We start from the raw sequence: 20,364 nt of genomic DNA, 5'->3' as shown, positions 1-20,364 counted from the left end.
TGTTATAGCAGTAGTGTTTGACCGCATAACTGTTCATTGTGTGCGACATGTACTTATCCATCAGCCTTCATTTCCATCAAACCATGCAATTCTTAGTTTCCAGATCCCTAGCAAAAATGTAAATTGGTGCTTTTCCTATTGCCCCATTTGGTACGTCCCACTGGACCCACTGCATGCAGTGGGTGTGATCCATTGCATCCAATTGATATGTCTACTTGAGTCACCAAATGCAATAGGAGCAACCCACTGAATTCAATTGACAAGTCAAATTGTATACAATAGGCCCCACCCACTAGTTGTAATTGATGGAGAGCTAAAAACACAATTAGACAAATTCTGTGGAGAGGTTGTCACCACTAAACACATCTTTATCACATGCACAAAACTTGAAGAGCTAAGACAAAAGCATTTTTTGCATATTTATAATGAACACATTATCCTCATTCATAAGAAAGGGGACTCTAAGGACCTTAAAAATTAGACCAGTCAGCTTACTGTCTGTTACGTATAAGGTATTTACTAAGGTAATCGCTAATAGAATCAGAACAACCTTAGACTGCAATCAAGCAAAGGATCAAGCAGGTTTTCGGAAACGGTACTCTACTATCGATCATATCCATACCATCAACTAGGTGATAGAAAAATGCTCTAAATATAACCAGCCCTTATACATAGCATTCATTGATTACGAAAAAGCATTTGACTCAGTTGAAACCTCGGCGGTGATGCAGGCATTGCGAAATAAGGGGGTAGATGAGCCGTACGTGAAAATGCTGGAAGATATATATAGTGGCTGCACAGCAACCATAGTTCTGCATAAAGAAAGTAACAAAATTCCCATAAAAAAAGGAGTTAGACAAGGAGACACAATCTCCCCAGTACTATTCACAGCTTGCTTAGAGGAAGTATTCAGACTTGGAATGGGAGCAGTTAGGGATAAGGGTAGATGGCGAATACCTCAGCAATCTGCGATTTGCTGATGACATTGCCTTGCTAAGCAACTCGGGGGATGAACTGCAAATAATGATTGATGACCTAGACAGGAAAAGCAGAAAGGTAGGCTTGAAAATCAATATGCAGAAGACTAAGGTAATGTTCAACAGCCTCGGGAAGGAACAGCAGTTTACATTAGGAAGCGAAGTACGGGAAGTAGTAAGCGAATATGTCTACTTAGGACAGGTAGTAACCGCAGATCCGGACCATGAAAAGGAAATAACAAGAAGAATAAGATTGGGATGGAGCGCGCATTTGGCAAGCACTCGCAGATTATAACTAGCAGATTACCAGTATCGTTCAAGAAGAAAGTATACAACAGTTGCATCTTACCTGTACTCACCTATGGGGCTGAAACGTGGAGGCTAACCAAGAGGGTTCTACCTAAGTTGAGGACAACTCAGAGGGCTATGGAACGAAAAATGGTAGGGGTAACATTAAGAGATAGGAAGCGTGCAGAGTGGGTCAGAGAAATAACTCAAGTTACAGACATTCTAGCGGAAATTAAGAAGAAGAAATTGACATATGGGCAAGACATATAGTGCGAAGAGAGGATAACCGATAGTCGCTTAGGGTAACAAACTGGATTCCAAGGGAAGGAAAGCGTAGCAGGGGGCGGCAGAAAGTTAGGTGGGCGGATGAGGTTAAGAAGTTCGCAGGGGTCAAGTGGACGCAGCTAGCACAGAACCGGGTTAAGTGGAGAAATATGGGAGAGGCCTTTGCCCTGCAGTGGGTATAGTCAGGCTGATGATGATGATGAATGAACACATCCCATTACACTCAAGCTAACTTCTAAACCTTGCTCTAGGTGCATGATGGCCTTAGTTGCCTATGTGCCACAACACAACACAATTAGCCAGTCCAGTTGGTCCGATGGGTTCCATATGTCGTTTTGTCTTGGTGCGATCAGCACTGTTAAGAAGCAATCTGGTTAGGCTTTGCAAGGTAAAGTAAGGCCCTGTGCCAATAGTGACAACCAAGAGACACAAAAAAAAATTAAAACAAAGTTTTGTGGCAACATGTTATTACACGATAGGAAGCCAAAGAATAATTTCAGAAAAACTTGACAGATGATGGTGGCATGACTCAATGACTGCAGGTCTAATCAGTGAGCTCCACCCAGTCTTTCACATTCTATTTGTAAGTAAAACATGAAACTTTTATGCAAGTGCACATTGCCAGTTGACCATGGTGAAAAAATTTGCAGCACAAAAGAGACGTAGACACAAGCGTAAGGAACAAAGAATTGCGCCAGCACGCTGTCGTTATCTTTGCTTGAGAATGAAATGGCCTTTTTTAGGCAACTGTGACTAGACTTCAAGCTACAAGTTGTTCGTATTCAAGTGTCAAACCTTTTCAAGTAAAATTCAGTTGGAATTGCAGCACCTGTTGTGTCTTGTTTGTTTTTTACGCTCATAGGCGTGCGCAGGGTTCTGCATTAGGGGGAGCCAAGTTTTGCCACAGGGCCCCTCCCCCCCCCATGGCCCCTAGAACCAAACCAATAAAACATTTATTGTGATGCAATGGAATAGCAACACATACATATATTCTGTGCCTAAAAAAACAAAAGCTTCGCCATGGATGCAGAATTGAAAATTACTTGACGACAGCTTTTCACAGCGGTTCTTTAATCAAATCGCCGGCTTTCCGGAGGATAGGGTGGCTTGGAACGCAACAGCAAGAGTCCTCAGCCGCCAGTCTAGTGAAAAATCTGCATAGGCAAACATTGCACTTTTAGAAATGATGGCATGTGTCTGACAGAGTGAAGGTATGGGGTGGACTTGGTGCTCCCCTTACAGTATTAGGGGAGCAGCCACACCCCCTGCCCCCCTCCCCTTGCACACACCTATGCTAACGCTTGTGTCTATGTCTCTTTTGTGCTATGAATTTTTTCACCACAGGTTGCAACCAACTGGACCAAACCGTCATGCTTTCGCCAGTTGACAACAGCTGACAAAGTATATGCTATAGGCTTCCACTCTTCTCCACAAGCACAAAAGAAATGGTACCTAAATTAACATGACAATTTAGTGAAGGGATGAAGGAGTGCTTTATTCTTATCATCAAGCAATAGGCTCATGCAATCTTGGTTAATATAACAAAGCCACACTTTAGGATACAGCCATGGATGCTGTCATTTATTAGGGTAGAACCTTCACTCCTTGCATTCAAGAATGGTGCCGTGATCTAGATGCAGTTATTTTTTATTTATTTATTTGAGCAGAGCAGAAATGTTACAACGTTGCAACACTAATTCGGGCTTTTTCAGTTGAAGAAAGGCATTTTTGCTCGTAAGGCACAAAATGGTTTCTTGTACAGTGCATACACAGTGCTCACAAAATTCAAACAGTTCAACCCCTCTAAAATACACCATTGCTCATTGGTCACTTGTGACATCCCACACAGCACATGTATAACAGTTAATGATGGAGAATCAAAACATATTCAAAAGGTCTTACACCTACATTGCAGTAAAAACAAGGCAATAGGTCAAATTTTATATTTCACATGATATTTTTTCCATGCGCTTTGTTCACAAATTAACTTGCACTGAGTAGTAAACTTCACAGCTATGCATGCAGAAGCCACTATTATTTAATAAATCACAAAAAGAACTTAGAAGATGCCTTAGAAATCTAGTATTGAAGTTATTTCATGTCAAAGTGATCCCCGAAATGCTAATGCATACTAATGATTTCCAATGTGTATTATGTAGAACATTTCAAAAATATCAAATTTCGACAAGCAGCAAAAAGTAAGGTTCACACGCGGAAATTTCTTATGACACAACATGACAGCATGGCCATTTGAACTAAGCAAACCCCAAGACTCATGCATGCACAAACATTAGTTAGTGTTACTATGATATGAAGACTCCAACCAATACACCAGCAAAAGTTGCCACTGACATAATCATTATCATAATTACATCATGCATTTTTTGAGCAACGTGCAATATTTGTGATAAGATACATTTACACTTTACTACATAGCTACTTGCTCAAGTGGTGCTACTGAGGTAGGACCATGCATAGCTGAATGATAGGTAATAAGCATTAACCTTTTCTTTAAACAAAGAATAAACACTCCTTACTGCATCTCCCCATTACCTCCCTACGCAGCATAACCTTCATAACCGAACAAATGATTGCTGCAAACAACATGCCTATCTGCTTAACTCTGTGAATTAAGGAAACAAAAAACAGCACAGTTATTGAACATAAGGAGATATTCATTTCTGATCACATGCTAGCATAATCCAGCAATGGTCACTGCAGGCAACATGCCCGACTGCTCTGTGCGTCAGAGAAATAAAAACAGTGAAACTATGTACATATAGCAAAACATTCATTGCTGGTCAGATACTAATCCAGCAGTGTCAACAATTACCAAGATCAGACAGTATCTATGCTATCAGAAACTAAGGATCAATGTGGTGGCAAAATAAAAACATTACTATTGTTTATTACCATGCATTATGAGCAAGTCAAGAAGGTAGTAAATCACAGGTTTGTGGCAAAGCAGCTTTTCAGGAATATCTACACTTCACTAAGCCTTACTCTTTAGTGCAACCACACAACAGATTAAAATAAGCCTTAGAGTAGCCATTTCGGTGGTGCTGAACATGTTATGGTTATGATTAAAGGATCTTTACAGCACCAAGGGATTTTAGATATTTGATTCCCACATTATATTCCCCCAGCAAAATACCTGGAACACAACATAAAAAAGATCTGCATGCTCAAAAGCTGGAATGCTCAACTTTCTGCAGAAGAAAGCGATGCTTTTCACACTGCCAAAAACAACACTCTAATGCAAATGTGACAGGCTATCATTCCAGAACCATTCCTAGCAGTGTAACTGCTATACAATGTGCACAAAGAAAGTTCAATTCAGTTTATTACCATAAAAGCCCCATTTTCAATTGGTATTACATAAGGGGTGGGATTTTATTGATATGAAGGAACAAAAGGTGATCAATTTTGTGTGCAAAGAAGAGTGGTGCAGCTTCCATTGCTGCAACGCACTTGCGCCAATGTTACAGCTGGTCAATGCAGCAACTTATCTTTCAGCACTGGAGGCATGCATTTAATTTCCACATGACCGTTAATGCAGTCTTCCTTACTTCCTTTTGTTTGCAGAATTCTTTAGGGGGAAGTTAAAATTGTTTTGGTATGTCTTAAGACAGAGAAAGGACTCAGCTGAGGGTACACTTCCAAATGCGTGTCATTGATCGATGAACTGCAAATGGAATAGCTTATGCAGCAGAACTAAACGCTGCAGTGAAAGACAAAGGGTTGTTCTTGTTTTTGGGACAATCAACGATAATGAGCTCATAGGGGGGCTTGTTTTGGAATGAAGAAACGCATAGCCAGAAAATGTGTTTATTTCATGTTTCTGCTTGACATTGCTGCCAAGCTACTAGCTGATAGGCCAACATGTCCACACAAACTTTTCTTTTTTATTTGCCTCTGCAATCACAACCTTAAGCTGCATGCTGCCATCATGAAATGCTTTGTGTATCGCTACCATCTTGTGTACTTCTGGCCATTTTTTGTATCACTTTTGCATGCCTTATTATGACCTCTGTTTAGGAGTTCAAAAGAATAGTTTCGAACACTTCAGCCTGCAAAGGTGGTTCGAGTTGCCGTGTGTCAGTGTCTCATGGCAACTCGAACCACCACTCGTGGTAGTTTTGTGTGTGTCAGAAAATTCAAACTCTGGAAGTACTTTCTGGCAATGGCAAATAAATGCAATACTTAACTTTCCAGAAAAATGTGGAAGCTCGTATGTATTCATTATGAATTGTACATAATGGCTGCTTATCTCAAAAGCAATATTCTCCTTCCTCCCCTTGGGATCACAAGTATGAGCTTCAACAAGCACAAGAAGCCAGTAATGAACACCATGTAAAAAAAGAAAAAAAAAAAAAAGCGCTTGGCTCTGGAAAGTGCACATCATTTAAAATAACAGCTGTTGCATGAAGGAAAGTTTTACAGTAATATAAGAGCGCAACAAAAACGTGACGAAGAGAAGAGAACAACGGCACAGAACTGACAACTGATTTAATGAAAGAATGGAAGACCATATAGTATATACATACACTTGGTGGACGCACATGCGCATAGTCAAATTTGAAAAAAACAAAAGCACATGTAAAAAGCCCCCCATCACATGCACGTGATGAAACCTGCAGACGTACTGTCCATTGTGCAGCATGGTCATCTCTCTTTCTGTCAACGCAACGGATATTTAACTCTCACAAACATGTTGCTTCCTGTTAATATGGAAAGCCTCGGCGATTTCTCTAGCAGTCTGGTCATTGTGAAGAAATAGTATATTAGTGTCAACAAAGAAGGGTACACACTCACACGCATTAGAATGTTTTCCCAAGTTAGCTTCCTTCTTGTGCATTGTGCATGCTCCATCAGCCTAATGTTAATGCAACGGCCAGTCTGCCCAATATACGTATGTCCACAGGACAATAGAATTTGATACACTAAACCCATCCTACAACTAATGGAACTCTTGGCATGATTGACCAGGCATCTGTTCTTGCACCTTGTGCCCCCAGCTTTCTTTGAACAGCTGCCCCTACCTTGCCAATCTTATTAGGGGCAGAAAACAACACCTGTACGCCATATTTTGCCCCTACTTTTTTAAACCGATGTGACAATGCATGTATATAAGGCACGACTGCAATTTTCATTCTTTCATTTTTTTCTTTCTAGCTGTTTGTAACACTTCAGAGCACGCAGAACCTTATCGGCACTAGCTAGAAGCACTGCGTCTAACAGGAAGCAACATGTTTGTGTGAGTAAAACGTCCGTTGTATTGACAGAAAAAAAGATGACCATGCTGCACAATGGACAGTGCGTCGGCCGGTCTCACTACGTGCGTGTGCTGGGGGGCTTTTAACATGTGCTTTTATTTTTTCAAATTTGACTAGGCGCATGTGCGTCCACCAAGTGTATGCATATATATGGTCTTCCGTTCTTTCATTAAATCAGTTGTCAGTTCTGCGCCATTGTTGTCCTCTTCTCCTCTTTGTCACATTTTTGTTGAGCACTTATATTACTGTCCGTCATGGTTCACCAACTCGCCCAATCAGCCGTTCTTCTGAATTTTTACAGCATGGCAGGCTTCGAATATGCCCACTTTTAAACAGAGGTCATACAAAAGCAGTGGTGTATTATTTACGGGACAGAAGCATTTCCCCTTGACTTGCGTCAAAAGGGGAAGATACTAATAAATACGCTTTTGTGTTTTGGACTAGCTTTGTATTTCTTGTTAGCAGCCTGCATGTGCCAGGATACTGCAGAGAGCAAAATGTGCCAACTCTTCTTGCATGCCGTGGCTAAGGAACCACAACTGGGCATGGAAAAATATGAAGCAAGGCTAGTGAAATAGGGCAGAAGCAGCAGAACCCAAGCTTACCCCAGAGAAGCTAGAATGGCAAAACTGTTGATACAGAACACGAGCATACAAGCCTCGTAATGATGAGGCTAATGCGACTGAAGAATTTTAGATGGCCAAAGCAGCAGAGAAGAGCTACGTAGAAGACGTGACTTGAATCGGTGACAGTGACAGCAACAAAGGGAACAAGGAAACCACATATGAAAGGGCAAAACCATAAAAAACAAGTCAAGGAAACTATTGAACCAAGAAAGTTGCAGAGAGAAGCCTAGTCGGAATACCGGTGCAAAAGAGTAACGAGAAAAGCACTTAACCCAGCAGCATAAGGTGCACCAACATCCCCTCAGCTGTAGTGCAAGGATGGACTATAACAATGAAGAGAAATATGGCCGCAGTGAAACAAGAGATCTGTAATCTGTAACAAAAAGTACTCTAGGGTATCAGAAATAAACAGGTCAGTTCCAGAAGCAGGTATGAGGAGAACAAGATGAAATTCATCTGAGTGGCAGACTGGGTATAGAAACAGGCTTGAGACTTGAGGGCCATGGAGTACCTATTTTAGGGGTCCAGAAAGCATTGAAAAACAGAGTAGGAGGCAGCAGGCAAGACAGCATAATCAGAAATGGCCAAACTAAAAAGAAGGGCAACCAGTAAAAATGCAATCAAAAACACAGAAATATGGGAAGGGTAAAACATAGAAGCTGGCAGAAATCAAGAGTGCTGAATGCATTGAAATCTGTTGTTCATGTGGTTAGAACTAAAGAGGGCCACGCAAACAGGTGACTAGGCTGAACAGTAAAAAAGAAAAGTAAACTAGCACACAGTTTTATGGAGGCACAGAGGGGATGAAATGCTCCTGAGGGGGTAACTCTGCCAGAGATAACTTTTGGGAATCTGGTGCTGTGCATGAGATCAGCATGAACTCAGGGCTAGCAGTAAATCAGAGACAGCAGTGAGATTGCTGTTATGTACTCTGAACAAAACTACGAATATGGCCGTACAGGCAGACATGCATTGTACTGTTTGAAGACCTGGAAGTGAAGAGTAAAATTTGTCATGCAGAATGACTGAAGGAGATGAACAAAGAGAGTTGGACAGCCAAGACCGTTGAGTGTTTGATGAAAAGAGGAAAATAACTACTTAAAAATTAGCCTGCAGGTATGTAGGTAAGAATATGATGGTAATAAAATGGGTTAAAATCGAGGTAGATTAGGCATAATCATGAACATGACAAATTTGACCTGAAAGTGATTTATGACCCGCAAGAAATAGGAAAAGGCCAAACCATAAATGAATTGTGTAATGCTTATTTAAGAAATGGTGTTCTCCTTTGAGCAAGTAAGGGTGCATTATAAGTAGTTACAAAAGGCGACATGCCCAACATGATAAGACTTATATGGTGAGTGCAGCAAACCTAACAAGAAAACAAGACACCTGGTTCGAATGCCCGAGGTCCTGGGGCTTTGAGATAACAAGAGTAACTTAAATGTATTGAGAGGAATGTTATTAAATAAATTGGCAGACCCATCGTACCTCCCTTGGGCTGCTCGCAATGCACACGCTTAAGGGGAAATGCATCCTGCAGTTGCCAGAATCAGCAGAAATGACAGTCTGTGTCTATTTTTGGCATGCAGAAAGCCCCAACACTTTTTACTTTTTTTTTTTGTTTATACAGTCTGCAGAAAGTCGAAAGGATACTCAGTCTCTTGCAGAGCAATTGGTGTTTTCTGAGTGCTTAGTGAAAGTGATGCTCAACATTTACTCGAGGCAAGCATTGGGGTGAGACTTCGAATGCCACTGCTGGTGCATGTTTTCCACCAGTGCTGAAGAGTAGACAAGGCTGTTGTCCTTGCTGTTTATATACATGAAGCAAGTGTGTGCTTGAAAACACAAGCACCACCATACAGCTGCACATATGCTCCCTACACAGACGCAGTGTCCTGAGTATATATAAGGAGACAGTGCTCCTTAGGCTGTCTTGATAAAAATCTCAAAATCAAACATTTATATCACAGAAAAAAATCTCACACTTCTTGGGCTGAAACCGAAACAATTTCTTTGATGACATGGACTGATGAACAAAATTCAATTTTCATTTTCTCAGCTGTGACCTCACTATTTGAGACTGCCTAGTGTTCACATATAGAAATGAGCACACTGCTCAACAGCTTTGCCAGCAGTGTCATGACGAATTACACTCTTGTCTATGTTAAAAACAATGAAGGAAGATGTCTTGAACAGAAACAGAATAAATAGATTCCATTTAAAGTTAGGTGCCCACGTGGTGTCTATGAAACAAGAGAGTTGCTTTCAGTAGTGCAATAAGGTGACCATAGGCACTTGTGATGAGGATGCTTGCATCAAAAATACACTTGAGGACAACAGCGAAATACTTCAGCAGTCAAAGATCACTTGGGTTTTGCACTGAGTCAGTGCAGTGTACATGAAAAATGATATAAAACAATAAAGCATTTCTTACATAGCACACTTTCATGATGACAACAGCTAGCAAGCAGCTCCAGTACTTTCTATCACTTTGTCACAAAGCAACAAAATGGCTACAGAAATGTTGCGATGCTTAGACTGGAATGTGGTATTCTGGCATAGCCATGTGATGTAACAAATGACTCAGAAGGCTGCACATTTCACTGTGTGAAAAGAAAAGAGAGCTAGGTGCAGCCCTGCATGGGTTTATCCAATTAGTACCAAAGGAATGCTGTGTTTAATGTCACACAAAACACTGCTAACGATGATGGAATGCTAATTTGTACAGAAAACAAAACAATCAGTTTTCAAACGTCCTTTCTGCAGATGTATGGCAGCACGGTTAATAGAAGTGTGCTTTGGTTGGTCATGAGTGAGTTCACCTCCATGATGTCTGCATCACGAACATCGGTGCCGTTCACCTCAAGTATCTCGTCCCCAAGGTCAAGCAGCCCTTGCAAAACCTGCAATGAACATTGGGCAAGTACATTACTTAATACGTTATTCGTGCTTGAATACTTGGAAATGATTAGTATTGCATACCCAGGCAAAATCACGAGTGCTCCTTCAAATTCATACTCACGCATGCTCGGGCTTATCGAACTCATGAACTCAAACCCGTTTAAACTCACAACTCACTCTGACTCACAACCCATCCAGAGTCAAACACTGGTTGTGGCTCATGACTCACTTTGACTCACGACTCGTCTGGTGTCACTCACTCATTTCAACTCTCGGCTTATTTGGGTCACTCACTCATTTCGACACACGACTCATCTGGCCCTCGCTCACTTAGATTCAAGAGTCATTTGGACTGAGTTGAGCCATTCCAAGTGGCCTTCAACTATCTTTAGGTACCATTTTTTGTGCTTTGGTTTGATTGATTGTTTTTCATGGGAATGAAATGCCACACGATTTTTACTTTGTTATCAAATGCAATCCAATTTTTTTATATATATATATATTATCTGCAGGCATCAATAAAATATCTGTAAGGGCTTGGCTAGGCCTCTATCCACTTGAAGTATTATGTCAGTGGCAACATTCATCATGTACAAAATGCACAAAATACACAAGGAAGTGCATAGAGGAAGATGTTCCACAGATTTCTCTTTTCTGGTAACAGAGAAACATTGTCAAGTCACATAGACCACAAGTGTCCTTTGTCACAACATTAAGTCGGAACGTTCCTTCCCTCTGCTGTCAGTAAATGAGGGGAAAAAAAAGCACGTTCCATGATCACAAAGACACAGATCATGATCTGAGCCTGAGACTGGACTCACGACTCAGATCATGATCTGAACGCGAGTCTAGGCTCAATAACACCACAGATCATGATCTGAACGCGAGTCCAGGCTCACTAGTCCCGACTCACTCATGAGCTCGAGTGAGTGGACTCATGAGTGAATCCACTGACCTATGGACTATTGTGCCATACCATCGGTCATCCTCACTGCAGTTCAATTTCAGTAAAATATGCTGTAAAATACAATGTACCACATATTTCCACATACAATGACCCTTCAGTACAGAATAATGTACATTTAAACCTGGTCATAACGAACTTGTAAAATGTCTGCGATTTTTTGTTGCATCCAGGTTTTAGTTATATGCAGTCTTCGTGTGAAGACACCAAAGGTCCATGCATAGCGAAAACCAGTTAAAGAATTCATTGTAAGAGAAACCACCTTGAAAATGTTAACAGTAAATCAGAATTACTCGTATAGAAGCAGTGAAAAGTTTCGCGATCGCACTAAGAGCGCGACTGCAGCGGCAGCCTCTACCTCCGCCGCAGCTTGTGTGACGCTTCTACGAGGGAGTGGGGAAAGGGATGGTGGAGGAATCAGTACGGGGGAGAGCGTGCGCGTTCACGCCATCGCCGAGCGAGGAGACACCTGCACCTTCAAGCATGTTTTCACTCGCCCACTACCGTTGCCCTAGAAACCGGCTGGCGTGCTACGCTATTCCCACTACCGACCCCCGGGAGCCCAACTGCGTGGCAACGATGGATGCACAACTGCTCATCCCGTGTCTTTTGGCCTTTGTTCTGTTATTTTTCGCTGCTTCTGAGCATGAACAAACGCTCTTAGATAAGAGTCTCTTATCTAAGAATGTTGGCATGCACTACCGTAGTGTCGCGTTCCGAAAGTGAAAGCAGCGGAGACTGTTGCGGTCCCTCATTGCTATTATAGACGCTCCTCTCGTGCCAGTTCGTTTTACCGTCCTGAAACTTGCGGGCTTCTGCCAAATTTCCAGTAATTCAGCCCTAGCTCAGAGACAGTCGGCCCTGCGAGTTCGTTATATCAAGGTCAACCGCTGCGACATGTTCATTACATGAAATTTTGAAATAGACGCACTTCAGCAGGGCTGCGTTGGGGAACTGAAAAACTTTGTAATATCGAGGAATTCGCTACATGGAGGTTTGCTACATTGAGGTTTAACTATATTAATGGACCTCCTTATATTCAGACACTATAGCGACCGGGCGCCCGTTGTATGGCGCCACCATCGCCTTGACGGAACAGCGCCGCCCGCGGCGGAGTGCCGAGGCAGCTGAGCGGCACAGTCATTTCCATTCTGCGAGGCGTTTTTGAGCATGTCCCTACCAGTCATTTTACGGTGTGGCTTTGAGAGCTTTGAGCTGATTTGAGTAATCGCAAGGAGTATTTTTCGACCGGGAAATCTTTAAAAAGTAAAGGGTTGTTGTCGGCAGGGCATGCGCATTTTTTTTTTTTTTTTTTAGAAACCACCCAGCGCATGATATTTCTGTTATATACTCGAAAATGCCGCGCGCAATTTCAACATGCACTAGGAACGCCTTCGTTAGGTGCTTGTAAAGACTACTTCGGAAACGGGAATTGCACCTGCACTGTGTATTCATCTTATATTTGTCCTAGTCGAAACCCGCCTGAAGATCAAATACCGCCGAGCCATGTAGTCCTGGCACCGTAGTAGTGGTAGTTGTTATGGTCAGCGTTCATGTAAAATGAAAAAGATGCTGCACCTGTCGTTTTGGTAATAGCTAGGCTCAAACGATTTAGAAAAGAATAATAGCAAATGACATTCCAGTTTCAGCCTTGCAACGAGAACTGGAAAGGGAGAAAAATTAACAAGCAAGGCAAAAGTAGGATTCTATTTATGGTTGGAAAAGCAAACACGCATACTTCCAACACTTCCTGCACAATTACGCTACAATAGCTCACTGAACCCGACCTTGAGACTATCAAACTTAATCATAATATAAGCCAAATTAGTAATACCACCTCAGCGTCATTTTTACATATGCGACAATGATCTTGTTGAACATGTCGGAGCTGCTACAGATAATTGACTTAAAAAATATTATACTATAAATACGTTTCTCTCAACATGCTGCGGAGGTTGTGAAAAGAAAAAAAATAATTTTCCTGCTATCAGCGGCCCTATTTTTTCGGTCACCTGCTATGATAGAGAGATCTTGGTAGTATTTGGCTTTTGCTTAGTTAGGCGTTCTCTCAGCGTAGTAGGTTCAATGCAACTGACCGCAGCTGCCTTGAACATTTGAAGCCAATAGTCCAATACTGTCAAACTGTTAAATACAATCGAAAAAAACACACACACAGAGTGATGTGTTGCAAGATAAGCCACCGACATCTAAGAGAGCATTCTATTGTTAAAGGAATCCCTCTGATGGCTCATTCGCTAAGGTGTTCTACTTTCTCAGCGTACCACGAACTTGCGGGGCTGATACCTGACCGCGATACCTGATGAGTGTGAGGGGATACGACCATGCAGGTATTTTTCTATTTGCACGTAAAGGATTCCGGATAACTGAAAGCCATTCCTTTTACAACCTTGTCGCTGCAGCTTGCCAGACTGCCGCTAAATCTGTTTACAGCATTGGCCATAGAAGCAATCTTGTCTTACTACGCCACACTCAGGAAATCTCACGTTCACTAAAACGCCAATGAGAAACACTGTATTTAGGCGGACCAAGAAATGGGCACTGCTGAGAAAATATGTAAACCCGTGTCAGGTGCAACATGAATGCGAAGAAAAAAAAAAATTATTCGCTACTTGGCCTTCGAAATTAAAAAAAAAAAATGCTACGTTCATGCTCGAATTTCCACAAACTAAATTATATTTTTCTTGTTTGGCTTTTATATGAAGTCGATAGCAGATTTTGTAACCATGTGGTATTGAATGAGCTGTGAAATGAGTGATTTTATTATGCGAGACGGACATGCCACAAACAAATGTTAACAAATTCTAAGAATATCAATGCAGAGCTCTCAGCACATTTTCATTGGTTGACAAATGAAGAGAGGAAAAATGACAAGGTCATGGTAATAGGAATTGTTCATGTCTCCTATCTGCTCTTTCTGTTAAGAGAAAAAAGTAAATTATCTATAACTGTATGTCAGCAAAAGTAGCTGCACCAACATTGTCTCTGCCCATCACTGAAGATCGTAACGCAGCCCGAACGACGATGGTGGCTGCCTTTTCGTTTCCGTGCTGGGGTTTTCTTGTATACAGGCGGGAAAATGCTAGCATTGTAACTTACGCTGTTGGGTTCCTTAAATTTTCAGTCGTCAATAAAATGACTACAGATGAAGGAGTGCGGCTTTGGCTCCGAGACTGGTTGGTTTGTAGGGTTTAACGTCCCAAAGCGAGTCAGGCTATGAGAGACGCCGTAGTGGAGGACTCCAGAAATTTCGACCACCTGGGGTTCTTTAACGTGCACTGACATCGCACAGCACACGACAAGATAAGACAAGACAAACAGCCAAAACATGTACAGGCATTTAAAATAACAAAACTGACCCCTGACTGAAAACATTTGGAAAAGACTAGCAGCAAACCAAATGTTTGCTCCTACACTTCATAACTGAACTAAGTCTGATTGCTTTGACATGATAGATTCAAACGTGGAGTTCATCACTTTGATGTACTCGAGCCCTACCACTAGTTTAGAGTTGTCATCAGTGAAAAGCACATTTTCACTCTGTCTTGTGCATATCCGTTTATAACATATGCTGCTGCTGAACAATTCTGGTCAGTAGTGCCTTCAGGAAGGATAGAGGGCATTCAAAGGTAGTATTTTTCTTCTCAAAGCATCTAGCAAACCACAATTTCCAAAATCCCCGACTTTTCCAGGTTTTTCCCCGACTATTTAAGTTCTAATTCCCCGACGAGTGAAGAGACTGAAAAATGTAGTTGCTGACGATGCTGCTGACATGTGTGAATGACGAAGCACCTGCGTGTGCTCATTGATTGCTATATATATATGTCATGTATGTGTACAGTAAAAACAAGTCGCAGTCTAGCGGGCATCCCTTGTATGTCATGTTCTTTGTGTCCATGTATTTTTTTATTGCTAAACAAAATGATTCCAGCAAGCCATTACCAACTATCCCAACTTGAAATTTTAACAAAATTGCATACAACATTAGAAAAACACTCGCACGCGCGTTGTATGGTGGAAATGAAGACTGGAAATCATGAAGTAGTACATGAAATGCCTACGACAGCTTAACTTAGGCCTCAAAATTTCTTGATCAAGCGGAGAGGTGTTGCAAACGCGGTGTTGCTCGCAGAAATATTCCGAGTTGAGGCTACAAAACCTGCACATTTTAGACTGAGTTGTGCATGAATTAATTGTCACATGGCACTCAAATCTGGTATAATGCATTAGGGCGAAGAAGAAAACCTACAGCAAAATTTTTACCAGAATACACGTCTCAAAAAACCTCCAGAGTCTAAGAATTTCCATTGATGACAGCATTTAAGGCCTCACCGCTGTCAGAAAATCTGGCATTACCAGCGTTGGCATTGTGAGATAAAAACATGGGCATAGGTCTGCCAGGTGGTAGATGCCAGGTGGCATGGTCGAGTAGTGACTGGTTGGCAAGTTGAATGATGTCACCAGACATGACATGGCAGACACACTACCAACTCAGGCTTCTTCTTTGAGCTAGGAGTGTGAAATTGGAACAATTGAACCTTCCAGGACCCATGAGTGATGATTAAGACATGCTACTCTTAGGCCACGCAAGCACGTCTGTATAGCTTAAAGCAGGGCTCCATAGACATCTGTCAGGTGGCCCTGTCATACAACAGGGTAGCTTACAGCGGTATGCTAATGAATATATCAGAGATAATAGAGGCACAAATTAATTGATTAGAGAATAAGTGAGTAGCAAAGTGGGTATACAAGGAGGAGGATCCACAAGACCTGCAGATGGGAGCCATTAACAATGTAGTATGATATCCTTAAATCTGGAGGTTGTGTCCCCCCCCCCCCCCCCCTTTTTTACAGCATTCATATAAAATGTCAGTATATAAAAGCATATAAATTAATGAGTGAATAAAACCACCTCTATATTCCTAAAACAAAGTGTTTGTAAAAAGACGTCATAACTATGCTCGCTTTATCATTTTTTTAAGAACATCAGAAATGCTTTTTGCTGCTCCGGAAAGCATGCAAAAAAACTTTTGCTATCATGCAGAGGTGGCATTCCACTTCAACAGAATATTTGGTGATCTGACTCAGCCTCGATCTCAGCAAATAAGGCTGAGGTCCCCTAAGCGACTTCTCAATTTTTCGGAGACCACTGGTAACCTCAGTCAACACCTCAAACTCAAATTGTGAGGTTGAGTTCGGGCCCTCAACCTCAAAAGGAAAACATTAAGAAATTATTAAATTAAGCCGCAACTAAAAGCAAATATGCATTGCTCGATAACCCTGTGATGTATAGGCAAGCCAAAAAAACTTCCGAGAGCACTGCAGAATCTGCAGTGGAGAAATGTGAAAGCCCGAGCGTTGCTGCTGCATATGGTGCATCGCGTGCTCCTTGTATAGCTTTTGCTAGCAAGGCCAGGGCTTGTGCCACACAATGGAAATTTCATTTCCTTGACACGCGTTCATTGCAGTGCTACTGCAAGTGTGGTATTGGTGGTACGGCGTCACTCGTCATCGCGCCCCCTATGTTACCATGGTGTAGCAGGAATGCAGGAACACATCTTGCTGACAGATCCCGAGAACAGATCTCTCGAATAAATCTCGAGATTTTCACCATAAACCAAGAAAGGCTTTCGCCTCAGTATTTCTCATACGAGGATTGTATTTTACTGTTAATTTTATAAAGCAAGAAACATTGGCCTGGAGCCGAAAAACTCCCGAGACTTCATGTTTAACTCTGCAGTAAAGTGGCAATAGTAGTTCCGCTCTCACCCCCCCCCCCCCCCCCCCCCCCCGATTACATCGCCCCTTTTGTGATAGGTCGCATTCTAAGTACTACATGGGTACCAAATTCAGACGCGGACATCCTCCCAAGGGTGAACCCTCATTTGTGTGCCTTCACCCTCACCTCATAAGGATTTCACTCGGTGAGGTGAAAGTGAAGGAGAACCGGCGCAGAAATTTGTGAGGGTGAGGGAGGAAAAGGTACAGAGTTTAAATGCAAGTGCAAATGTTCCCTGAAAGCCAGTTTCTATAGTAAGAAAATGTATGCAGCAACACGAACAGCACAGGTGACCACACACTTTCTCCTCCACTGGGCCTGCGTTGTATAGAAAACAGATGTAATGGAACGGGGCACAGGTGCTACAGCTAGGCACCAAAGAGAAAGGTAAAACACTTGAAACAGCGAGAAAGCAGAAATGAAAGCCACAAAGTTGCCCCGGCGCTCATGGTGAAGAAAAGTTAAAAAATAACCTTATAGAGAGCTGCTGGAGGCACCGAGAGCAATGTTGCTGTTGCCAGCCTCACGGAACACGATGGCACCGGTGAAGTACACAGGACTGCCGTTTCTGACTGCTAGCGTTTCTTTGGCAAACAGGAAAACAATGAAGACAACAGGTCCAGAAAATAAAGTATGCAAAATAAAATAAACTTGGTCAAAAGAGAAGGGACGCACAAAAAATAAATGTTGAACACAAAAGACCGAGTTGGGGTAATTTTATTTGCTGCGACCCTGCCCCGAGTTTTTGCAGCAAGAGCTACCATTCTAGCATTTCACGGTGGCCGGCAGAGGCCAGTTGTGTGCATGTGCCATTACCATGGCCACCGGAGAGAAGCAGCATGTGTGGCGTGCACTTTGCTGTCGGAGCCACGCAAGACGTCACATGGATAAGAAATTGTGAGCATGCACCGATACCGTGGTAACTAGAGAGACCCCACAGGTCAGCCGCGCGCTTTGTCGCCACCTCGCCACACAATCATCCAAATCGCAGGTCACAGCGCAGCATTGCGTATAAAAGGCTGTGATGAAATAGGCGGCTGTATGACAATGTTTCACATGGATGCAGAGAAGGAGAGTCCAACCACTGCTAAGCGGCGGTACAGACAAGAGAAGATTAACTTTTCCTCCTGAGGTTGTCGCCTGGCACTTGGTTATAAAACAAAGAAGTAATGAGCATAAGAATCTGAAGAGAGCAGAGGAGACGCCCAAACAGAGAGGGGAACAGCTGGCCAAACGGAGATGCCAGGCTGCCAAGTGTAATAGACGGCGCATAGCCGCCGAGATGGAGCCTACAGAAGACATCAGTCAATGGGAACCAACAGAAGAGGATGTGAAGGCCAGTCGTGTGACTGATCACACCATTCGAGTTTCCGAAAGTGCATCTGCAACCCAGACAGTTGAAGCAGACTTTGCGAGTAATCTGTTTGGACACGTTTAGTGCATGGAAAACGTACCTCCTGCTACGTATATCCTGGCACATCTGAGCTACGCCACTGCCATTTTTTTTTCCTTGTCCAGAGTAGCTTGCATGAGTAGTCAACACATGAGAAGGTGTTTCTTGACTGTCTAGGCAGTAAGGTTTTACATATGACTTGCATAATTTGTTTAAATCACAGTTTGCAACAAAACCAACAGAAAATAAACAGCAGTGAATTTGTGCTGCTAAAAGCCCCAATAAAACAAACCACAGTTCAATATCCGACACAATATTTGTCATGTCAGTGGCATTGCTACGGTCTTTTTCAGAAAAAAAGCTATGAGCCTAATGCACTATATGAGCACAGTAGGGTACATTCACTCTCAATTTCCCTTTTAAAGCACCTGTCCTTGGTAAAGATGCCCTCCACATTTTGTTTTTTAGTCAGTGCGTAGTTATCAGAATTGCCATTCCACTGAGCAACAGGCAATCCATGCTTTTCGGCGTTTTGAAAGTGTGAGGCGGATGTGTGACTGGGCCAAGGAGCGAGAAAGGTACAGGAGATAAAAGAACAAGACAAAAGACTTCCGGAGAGATAGTGCCAGAAGTCCTCGCTTTGGAAATGAGAGTGAACTGCACATAGACAAAAAAGTCGATGCAGCCGCCGACAGGCGTCGTCTAACACGTTGCCAGGCAGGGGTTTCCGATAAGTATCGGGCTAATGCTGGTGTTTCAGGGTACACGCACGTACACAGGCCCGGTCCAACAATAAAATGCCGTGGAGTCTCTGGCATAAACTAAGGCACGTGTTTTCAAGCACTTCTCATAGCAGAGTCATTCGTTCTACGAGAAGATCACACTTGTCAGTCAGCGTCTCAGCAGCACTAGTGCGTGTGTTTTCGTGTCTTTACCTACATGAAATGACACATCGCATTGGTGTGAGTCTGCAAACATTGATCTTTGCAGGATTTTCCTGCGAGGTGGTCACCTCTGTTTTAAAGGCTCTTGCCAATGATGCTAGGGGTGTAGAGGAGCACCACCGCAGTAAAAAAAGCGCAAGGTACAGGACCCGTTGCCATTCCATATAGCCATCAAATCTCCCACCGCTTAAAAAAACGTGGCTCAGAAAGGCGACGTCCTGGTAGTCTTTACTGCACCCAAAAAACTAGCTAGCATGTGCAATACGGCGCAGCGAAAGAACAAGCAGGAATGCAGCATCAAGACGTAAGCACGTTTGTTTCATGGGAGAGTGCCGTTGTTTATCAGATACCCCTGTCTTGTTAAAAGCTACAGAGGAGAAACTGGATGTTGCAGAAGCATCCCACTTCGGGAGCACCACGTGGGAGTAAGCGCACTGGCTGGGGGTGGCCTAGTAAGCGTCTATTGTCGCCACTGCCGTAGTTCTGTTTCACGGAACCGAGGAGTGAGCCAGGAAGCCTTGCTTTAGATAAGGAGCCATTGAAAGCTGACATAAACATAATCCACCTCTACAGTGAAGCTCATCCTAGCAAAGTAAGAACACTGGATTACACTGGCATGTGTGGGAAAGCTTTCTATCAAGATAGTTAAACTTCTTATGTTATCGAATAAGGTGACCAAGGTTTCAACTGCTAACACAAGAGGCGAATTACATCTTAATGCAGTATGCTTTGTATAATTTTCTGCAAAGTTTGGACTCAGCGGCGAACGATGGCGGCAGGAGCGCGCGCAGCAAACTGAGAACACGAGAAAGGGGGGGGTTACACGCAGAGCTGAACAGTGGCGGCAGGAACGCGCGCTTCTCCGGCTGCGGAGCTGGTTACGAGGAACAACGCCAATGGCGACGGCACT

At 42.8% G+C, this 20,364-nt stretch overlaps 1 pseudogene across 1 annotated transcript in view; it reads right to left on the bottom strand.

Moving 5' to 3' along the window:
* Nucleotides 1-7,399: 7,399 nt before the first annotated feature.
* LOC146184259 (uncharacterized) overlaps nt 7,400-20,364 on the bottom strand; it is a 164,928-nt pseudogene continuing 151,963 nt past the window's right edge. The window contains exon 10 of the transcript XR_014708843.1: nt 7,400-10,358. The product of XR_014708843.1 is annotated as an uncharacterized LOC146184259 (transcript). The remainder of the gene's footprint in view (nt 10,359-20,364) is intronic.

The sequence above is a fragment of the Amblyomma maculatum genome, chromosome 7 (genome assembly GCF_055883805.1).
Source record: "Amblyomma maculatum isolate TAMU_Amacu chromosome 7, ASM5588380v1, whole genome shotgun sequence".
Taxonomy (NCBI): Eukaryota; Metazoa; Arthropoda; class Arachnida; order Ixodida; family Ixodidae; genus Amblyomma; species Amblyomma maculatum.
This window is presented reverse-complemented; position numbering and strand designations above follow the sequence as displayed.